This window comes from Gasterosteus aculeatus, chromosome 4, assembly GCF_964276395.1.
Source record: "Gasterosteus aculeatus chromosome 4, fGasAcu3.hap1.1, whole genome shotgun sequence".
Lineage (NCBI taxonomy): Eukaryota > Metazoa > Chordata > Actinopteri > Perciformes > Gasterosteidae > Gasterosteus > Gasterosteus aculeatus.
This window is the reverse complement of record NC_135691.1, coordinates 23,850,763-23,860,910: the sequence shown is the minus strand read 5'-3', so window position 1 is coordinate 23,860,910 and position 10,148 is coordinate 23,850,763. Positions and strand designations below refer to the sequence as shown.

The 10,148-nt window shown below is 38.9% G+C and overlaps 1 long non-coding RNA gene across 1 annotated transcript; it reads left to right on the top strand.

Moving 5' to 3' along the window:
* Positions 1-8,425: 8,425 nt before the first annotated feature.
* Positions 8,426-9,542, top strand: LOC144406213 (uncharacterized). The gene is made up of 2 exons (XR_013467413.1): positions 8,426-8,789; positions 9,097-9,542. It is a non-coding gene; the product is annotated as an uncharacterized LOC144406213 (long non-coding RNA).
* Positions 9,543-10,148: the final 606 nt, after the last annotated feature.

Sequence of the window (10,148 nt, the reverse complement as noted above, 5' to 3'; positions counted from 1 at the left end):
GGCCTCATCACTAACATTACAGTAAAAATTCCCTCCATGGGGCTTTTATTTTGAAATTATTGGATTGGGTGGGGTGGGGGGGTGTAGATAGAGGGAGGGAGGGTGAGAGGGTGAGGAAGGGAGGGGTGGTGAGGAAGAGATAGAGGGAGAGAGAGAGAGGAGAATTAGACAGACTGACTGACTGAGTGATTAACAGTGAGAAGAGGTCAGGGTGGAGGGGGGAGGGGGGGCGAGTGTCTTTATCATATTGGTCTGTTGACAGAAAGCATATCTGCGTCATGTGACTCCACTAATCAGGTCACAAGGAGCAGCTGTGAGCCACAGACAGAGATCCTGCAGCGTGTGAGTGCTCGTAACCACGACAACGACGCACCTGTGCGGCTGCAAGAGGGCAGACACAGGACAGCGAGTTACACAGAATCCACACCTCAAACAAATGGGAACCAGCGCAAAACTATAACAGCTATCTAAAAAATACGGCGTTTGTATGAGACCCAAGACTCTACCGAACGCGTGGATGTGCTTTTTATGTCTGTCCGGTAATAAATACGGCTCCTATGGCCGTTTACAAAACGTGTACCTTGTGGATTTTTGTGAGAAATATGTCGGCAGATTTGTATTGGAGCCTATGGGGCTTTTGGCAGAGGTTGTGTCACTCAAACACTCCTTGCGCCAAAACTAAAGAACTCTGGGATTCCATGAACACATTAATCCAATCAGCACAACCATACCCTCATTAATCTGAAGAAATGAAGCCTCTAGAGTGTATACTTTGGCTGCAAGGACAGAAGTTCCATATTTTTTTAACCAGATTCCTGCGATGCCCCACACTCTAGCCTGCGAGGTCCCGCCTCTAGCAGACGCAATACACACTCATGTAAAAGTCAGAAACGGAGCGAAGAACTAGTGAAACATAATCAGTGATTATGAAAAAAGTACAATATATATCCACAAGCAGTTTTTTTCATAAAATAGTTTAGACCTGTGTCAACATTTGAAAGTTTAAATGGTGTCTGTAGCTTAAAGATTGTCGGAGCTGAAAAATCTGAAAGTTGAAGAAGTTTAAGGAGGATTTGAATACAAACTCCATTTGAAAACCATGTTAAAATATTAATGATTATTGATTTATATAAATTCAAGCTTAAGAGGTAGAAAGCTGAAAAGTCATAGCCCTCAAGCCAGAAAGGAGCTGAACATTTTAATATTTGAACGGTTTTAATAGCTGAAAGTGTGAAGGAGTTGAAAGGTGCCGCGGAAGAAATAGAAGAAGTTGAATAAAGATTCGAAGAACAATACTTGGAATGCATCGTTAATGCATTCCAACAATAAAGATTCGAAGAACAATACTTGGAATGCATCTAATGCATTCCAACAACTAGAAAAGGCATTTCCTGCTGAAAATGCGTTGGAATGCAAAAAGCTGAAAGCTGCACTGAATATTTAAAAATAGCTGAAAATACAGAAAGTTGAAGGGAATTTGAATACATTTGCTGAAAAGCTGAAATGAATTTGAAATTGCTGAAAATACAGAAATGGGAGAAGCTGAAAGGAATTTGAATAGATTTGCTGAAAAAGCAGAAATGAAAACAGCTGAAATAAATTTGAAATATTGCAAAAAAATACAGAAATGAATATTAAAAAATTGCTGTTGATAGAGGCATAAGAATAGCTGAAATTATTTTAAAGAACTGCTGAAAATACAGGAAGTGGGGAAGCTGAATTTCAATAGATTTTCTAAAAACAGAAGTTGCAGGAGCTTAAATTTGTTTAAAATTGTTTGTAGTAATATTAGTAGTAGTATTAGTTATAATTGTGGTATTAGTAGTACTAGCAGTATAAGCAGCAATAGTAGGTTTAGTATCAATAGCAGTAGAAACAGCTGTAATACTATTAGCCATAGTAGTATTTGTAATAACATTAGTAGTAGTTGTAGTATTAATAGCAGTAGAAATACTAGTAGTACGGTAGTAGAAGTATCAGTTGTAGTACTAGAAGTACGAGTAATATTCGTAGTGGGAGACAGAATGTTTGTTATTCAAACTAAGAAGTTTTTAATTAATAGGCCTCATCACAAACATTACAGTAAAAATTCCCTCCATGGGGCTTTTATTTTGAAATTATTGGATTGGGTGGGGTGGGGGGGTGTAGATAGAGGGAGGGAGGGTGAGAGGGTGAGGAAGGGAGGGGTGGTGAGGAAGAGATAGAGGGAGAGAGAGAGGAGGAGAAATAGACAGACATACTGACTGACTGAGTGATAAACAGTGAGAAGAGGTCAGGGTGGAGGGGGGAGGGGGGGCGAGTGTCTTTATCATATTGGTCTGTTGACAGAAAGCATAGCTGCGTCATGTGACTCCACTAATCAGGTCATATAAGCAGCTGTGAGTCACAGACAGATCCTGCAGCATGTGAGTGCTCGTAACCACGACAACGACGCACCTGTGATCATTAACGAGCGGCTGCAAAAGGCAGAGACATGGCAGCGAGTTACACAGAATCCACACCTCAAACAAATGAGAACCAGCGCAAAACTATAACAGCTATCTAAAAAAGACTACGTTTGTATGAGACCCAAGACTCTACCGAACGCGTGGATGAGCTTTTTATGTCTGTCCGGTAATAAATACGGCTCCTATGGCCGTTTACAAAACGTGTACCTTGTGGATTTTTGTGAGAAATATGTCGGCAGATTTGTATTGGAGCCTATGGGGCTTTTGGCAGAGGTTGTGTCACTCAAACACTCCTTGCGCCAAAACTAAAAAACTCTGGGATTCCATGAACACATTAATCCAATCAGCACAACCATACCCTCATTAATCTGAAGAAATGAAGCCTCTAGAGTGTATACTTTGGCTGCAAGGACAGAAGTTCCATATTTTTTTAACCAGATTCCTGCGATGCCCCACACTCTAGCCTCGAGCTCTCCACTCTAGCAGACGCAATACACACTCATGTAAAAGTCAGAAACGGAGCGAAGAACTAGTGAAACATAATCAGTGATTATGAAAAAAGTACAATAGATATCAAGAAGCAGTTTTTTTCATAAAATAGTTGAGACTTGTGTCAACATTTGAAAGTTGAAATGATGTCTGTAGCTGAAAGATTGGCGAAGCTGAAGAATCTGAAAGTTGAAGAAGTTTAAGAGGATTTGAAAAACGATCTCCATTGGAAAACCATGTTAAAATATTAATGATTATAGATTTATATAAATTCAAGCTTAAGAGCTAAAAAGCTGAAAAGTCATAGCACCCCTCTCCTGAAGGAGCTGAATAATTTAATATTTGAATGGTTTTAATAGCTGAAAGTGTGAAGGAGTTGAAAGGCGGCGCGGAAGAAATAGAAGAAAAATAATAAGTCGGAATAAAGATTCGAAGAACAATACTTGGAATGCATCTCAATGCATTCCAACAATAATAAGTCGGAATAAAGATTCGAAGAACAATACTTGGAATGCATCTCAATGCATTCCAACAATAAGTCGGAACTAGAAAAGGCATTTCCTGCTGAAAATGCGTTGGAATGCAAAAAGCTGAAAGCTGCACTGAATATTTGAAAATAGCTGAAAATACAGAAAGTTGAAGGGAATTTGAATACATTTGCTGAAATGACAGATATTTGAAAAGCTGAAATGAATTTGAAATTGCTGAAAATACAGAAATGGGAGAAGCTGAAAGGAATTTCAATAGATTTGCTGAAAAAGCAGAAATGAAAACAGCTGAAATAAATTTGAAATATTGCAAAAAAATACAGAAATGAATATTAAAAAATTGCTGTTGATAGAGGCATAAGAATAGCTGAAATTATTTTAAAGAACTGCTGAAAATACAGGAAGTGGGGAAGCTGAATTTCAATAGATTTTCTAAAAACAGAAGTTGCAGGAGCTTAAATTTGTTTAAAATTGTTTGTAGTAATATTAGTAGTAGTATTAGTTATAATTGTGGTATTAGTAGTACTAGCAGTATAAGCAGTAATAGTAGGTTTAGTATCAATAGCAGTAGAAACAGCTGGAATACTATTAGCCATAGTAGTATTTGTAATAACATTAGTAGTAGTTGTAGTATTAATAGCAGTAGAAATACTAGTAGTATGGTAGTAGAAGTATCAGTTTTAGTGTAGAAGTACTAGTAATATTCGTAGTGGTTGTAGTAGTATTTGAAAGAGCAATACGTATTTCAACGAAACCGCTTCATGGTTAAGGTACAGATAATCATTGAGGCTTTTAGTTTGTAATGATGGAATTGGGTGAGGGGGGGTTGGGAGACAGAATGTTTGTTATTCAAACTAAGAAGTTTTTAATTAATAGGCCTCATCACAAACATTACAGTAAAAATTCCCTCCATGGGGCTTTTATTTTGAAATTATTGGATTGGGTGGGGTGGGGGGGTGTAGATAGAGGGAGGGAGGGTGAGAGGGTGAGGAAGGGAGGGGTGGTGAGGAAGAGATAGAGGGAGAGAGAGAGGAGGAGAAATAGACAGACATACTGACTGACTGAGTGATAAACAGTGAGAAGAGGTCAGGGTGGAGGGGGGAGGGGGGGCGAGTGTCTTTATCATATTGGTCTGTTGACAGAAAGCATAGCTGCGTCATGTGACTCCACTAATCAGGTCATAGGAGCAGCTGTGAGTCACAGACAGATCCTGCAGCATGTGAGTGCTCGTAACCACGACAACGCCGCACCTGTGCTCATTAACGAGCTGCTGCAAAAAGGCAGAGACATGGCAGCAAGTTACACAGAATCCACACCTCAAACAAATGAGAACCAGCGCAAAACTATAACAGCTATCTAAAAAATACGGCGTTTGTATGAGACCCAAGACTCTACCGAACGCGTGGATGTGTTTTTATGTCTGTCCGGTAATAAATACGGCTCCTATGGCCGTTGACAAAACGTGTACCTTGTGGATTTTTGTGAGAAATATGTCGGCAGATTTGTATTGGAGCCTATGGGGCTTTTGGCAGAGGTTGTGTCACTCAAACACTCCTTGCGCCAAAACTAAAAAACTCTGGGATTCCATGAACACATTAATCTGAAGAAATGAAGCCTCTAGAGTGTATACTTTGGCTGCAAGGACAGAAGTTCCATACTTTTTTAACCAGATTTCTGCGCTGCTTCACCCTCTAGCCCGTGAGGTCCCCCTCTAGCAGACGCAATACACACTCATGTAAAAGTCAGAAACGGAGCGAAGAACTAGTGAAACATAATCAGTGATTATGAAAAAAGTACAATAGATATCAAGAAGCAGTTTTTTTCATAAAATAGTTGAGACTTGTGTGAACATTTGAGAGTTGAAATGGTGTCTGTAGCTGAAAGATTTGCAAAGCTGAAAAATCTGAAAGTTGAAGAAGTTTAGGAGGATTTGAAAGCAAACTCCATTTGAAAACCATGTTAAAATATTAATGATTATTGATTTATATAAATTCAAGCATAAGAGGTAGAAAGCTGAAAAGTCATAGCCCTCAAGCCAGAAAGGAGCTGAACATTTTAATATTTGAACGGTTTTAATAGCTGAAAGTGTGAAGGAGTTGAAAGGTGGCGCGGAAGAAATAGAAGAAGAAGTTGAAGATGAAGAAATAAAGATTCGAAGAACAATACTTGGAATGCATCGTTAATGCATTCCAACAATAATAAGTCGGAACTAGAAAAAGCATTTCCTGCTGAAAATGCGTTGGAATGCAAAAAGCTGAAAGCTGCACTGAATATTTAAAAATAGCTGAAAATACAGAAAGTTGAAGGGAATTTGAATACATTTGCTGAATATTTAAAAATAGCTGAAAATACAGAAAGTTGAAGGGAATTTGAGTACATTTGCTGAATATTTAAAAATAGCTGAAAATACAGAAAGTTGAAGGGAATTTGAATACATTTGCTGAAATAAAAGATATTAGAAAAGCTGAAATTAATTTGAAATAGCTGAAAATACAGAAATGGGAGAAGCTGAAAGGAATTTCAATAGATTTGCTGAAAACAGCTGAAATAAATGTGAAATATTGCAAAACAGAAGTTGCAGGAGCTTAAATGAATTTTAAAAAGTACAGAAATAACAAAAGCTGAGATGAATAAAAAGAGGTTTAAAATTGTTTGTAGTAATGTTAGTTGTAATTTGGGTATTAGTACTAGCAGTAGAAGTTGGTTTAGTATCAATAGCAGTAGAAACAGCTGGAATACTGATACTATTAGCCATAGTAGTATTTTTAATAACATTAGTAGTAGTTGTATTAATAGCAGTAGAAATACTAGTAGTATGGTAGTAGAAGTATCAGTTGTAGTTCTACTAGAAGTACTAGTAATATTCGTAGTGGTTATAGTAGTATTTGAAAGAGCAATGCGTATTTCAACAAAACCGCTTCATGGTTAAGGTACAGATAATCATTGAGGCTTTTAGTTTGTAATGATGGAATTGGGTGAGGGGGGGGGTTGGGAGACAGAATGTTTGTTATTCAAACTAAGAAGTTTTTAATTAATAGGCCTCATCACTAACATTACAGTAAAAATTCCCTCCATGGGGCTTTTATTTTGAAATTATTGGATTGGGTGGGGTGGGGCGGTGTAGATAGAGGGAGGGAGGGTGAGAGGGTGAGGAAGGGAGGGGTGGTGAGGAAGAGATAGAGGGAGAGAGAGAGAGAGGAGAAATAGACAGACATACTGACTGACTGAGTGATTAACAGTGAGAAGAGGTCAGGGTGGAGGGGGGAGGGGGGGCGAGTGTCTTTATCATATTGGTCTGTTGACAGAAAGCATAGCTGCGTCATGTGACTCCACTAATCAGTTCATAGGAGCAGCTGTGAGTCACAGACAGATCTTGCAGCATGTGAGTGCTCGTAACCACGACAACGGCGCACCTGTGCGGCTGCAAAAGTGCAGACACAGGACAGCGAGTTACACAGAATCCACACCTCAAACAAATGGGAACCAGCGCAAAACTATAACAGCTATCTAAAAAATACGGCGTTTGTATGAGACCCAAGACTCTACCGAACGCGTGGATGTGCTTTTTATGTCTGTCCGGTAATAAATACGGCTCCTATGGCCGTTGACAGAACGTGTACCTTGTGGATTTTTGTGAGAAATATGTCGGCAGATTTGTATTGGAGCCTATGGGGCTTTTGGCAGAGGTTGTGTCACTCAAACACACCTTGCGCCAAAACTAAAGAACTCTGGGATTCCATGAACACATTAATCCAATCAGCACAACCATACCCTCATTAATCTGAAGAAATGAAGCCTCTAGAGTGTATACTTTGGCTGCAAGGACAAAAGTTCCATATTTTTTTAACCAGATTCCTGCGATGCCCCACACTCTAGCCGTCGAGGTCCCCCTCTAGCAGACGCAATACACACTCATGTAAAAGTCAGAAACGGAGCGAAGAACTAGTGAAACATAATCAGTGATTATGAAAAAAGTACAATAGATATCAAGAAGCAGTTTTTTTCATAAAATAGTTGAGACTTGTGTCAACATTTGAAAGTTGAAATGATGTCTGTAGCTGAAAGATTGGCAAAGCTGAAGAATCTGAAAGTTGAAGAAGTTTAAGAGGATTTGAAAAACGATCTCCATTGGAAAACCATGTTAAAATATTAATGATTATAGATTTATATAAATTCAAGCTTAAGAGCTAAAAAGCTGAAAAGTCATAGCACCCCTCTCCTGAAGGAGCTGAATAATTTAATATTTGAATGGTTTTAATAGCTGAAAGTGTGAAGGAGTTGAAAGGCGGCGCGGAAGAAATAGAAGAAAAATAATAAGTCGGAATAAAGATTCGAAGAACAATACTTGGAATGCATCTCAATGCATTCCAACAATAAAGATTCGAAGAACAATACTTGGAATGCATCTCAATGCATTCCAACAACTAGAAAATGCATTTCCTGCTGAAAATGCGTTGGACTGCAAAATGCTGAAAGCTGAAATTAATATTTAAAAATAGCTGAAAATACAGAAAGTTGAAGGGAATTTGAATACATCTGAAATTACACATATTAGAAAAGCTGAAATGAATTTGAAATTGCTGAAAATACAGAAATGGGAGAAGCTGAAAGGAATTTCAATAGATTTGCTGAAAAAGCAGAAATGAAAACAGCTGAAATGAATGTGAAATATTGCAAAACAAAGCAGAAGTTTTAGGAGCTTAAATTAATTTAAAAATGTACAAAAATAACAAAAGTTAAAATGAATAAAAAGAGGTTTAAAATTGTTTGTAGTAATATTAGTAGTAGTTATAGTTGTAATTGTGGTATTAGTAGTACTAGCAGTAGAAGTTGGTTTAGTATCAATAGCAGTAGAAACAGCTGTAATACTAACACTAATAGCCATAGTAGTATTTGTAATAACATTAGTAGTAGTTGTAGTATTAATAGCAGTAGAAATACTAGTAGTATGGTAGTAGAAGTATCAGTTGTAGTACTAGAAGTACGAGTAATATTCGTAGTGGGAGACAGAATGTTTGTTATTCAAACTAAGAAGTTTTTAATTAATAGGCCTCATCACAAACATTACAGTAAAAATTCCCTCCATGGGGCTTTTATTTTGAAATTATTGGATTGGGTGGGGTGGGGGGGTGTAGATAGAGGGAGGGAGGGTGAGAGGGTGAGGAAGGGAGGGGTGGTGAGGAAGAGATAGAGGGAGAGAGAGAGGAGGAGAAATAGACAGACATACTGACTGACTGAGTGATTAACAGTGAGAAGAGGTCAGGGTGGAGGGGGGAGGGGGGGCGAGTGTCTTTATCATATTGGTCTGTTGACAGAAAGCATAGCTGCGTCATGTGACTCCACTAATCAGGTCATAGGAGCAGCTGTGAGTCACAGACAGAGATACGGCAGCGTGTTTACGAGTAACCACGGCAACGGCGCACCTATTGGATTGGGTGGGGTGGGGGGGGTGTAGATAGAGGGAGGGAGGGTGAGAGGGTGAGGAAGGGAATGGTGGTGAGGAAGAGATAGAGAGGGAGAGGGGAGGAGAATTAGACAGACTGACTGACTGAGAGTGATTAACAGTGAGAAGAGGTCAGGGTGGAGGGGGGGCTAGTGTCTTTATCATATTGGTCTGTTGACAGAAAGCATAGCTGCGTCATGTGACTCAACTAATCAGGTCATAGGAGCAGCTGAGTCACAGACAGATCTTGCAGCATGTGAGTGCTCGTAACCACGACAACGACGCACCTGTGCTCATTAACGAGCTGCTGCAAAAAGGCAGAGACATGGCAGCAAGTTACACAGAATCCACACCTCAAACAAATGAGAACCAGCGCAAAACTATAACAGCTATCTAAAAAATACGGCGTTTTTATGAGACCCAAGACTCTACCGAACGCGTGGATGTGTTTTTATGTCTGTCCGGTAATAAATACGGCTCCTATGGCCGTTGACAAAACGTGTACCTTGTGGATTTTTGTGAGAAATATGTCGGCAGATTTGTATTGGAGCCTATGGGGCTTTTGGCAGAGGTTGTGTCACTCAAACACACCTTGCGCCAAAACTAAAGAACTCTGGGATTCCATGAACACATTAATCCAATCAGCACAACCATACCCTCATTAATCTGAAGAAATGAAGCCTCTAGAGTGTATACTTTGGCTGCAAGGACAAAAGTTCCATATTTTTTTAACCAGATTCCTGCGATGCCCCACACTCTAGCCTCGAGCTCTCCACTCTAGCAGACGCAATACACACTCATGTAAAAGTCAGAAACGGAGCGAAGAACTAGTGAAACATAATCAGTGATTATGAAAAAAGTACAATAGATATCAAGAAGCAGTTTTTTTCATAAAATAGTTGAGACTTGTGTGAACATTTGAGAGTTGAAATGGTGTCTGTAGCTGAAAGATTTGCAAAGCTGAAAAATCTGAAAGTTGAAGAAGTTTAGGAGGATTTGAAAGCAAACTCCATTTGAAAACCATGTTAAAATATTAATGATTATTGATTTATATAAATTCAAGCATAAGAGGTAGAAAGCTGAAAAGTCATAGCCCTCAAGCCAGAAAGGAGCTGAACATTTTAATATTTGAACGGTTTTAATAGCTGAAAGTGTGAAGGAGTTGAAAGGTGCCGCGGAAGAAATAGAAGAAGAAGATGAAGTTGAAGAATAAAGATTCGAAGAACAATACTTGGAATGCATCTCAATGCATTCCAACTAACTAGAAAAGGCATTTCCTGC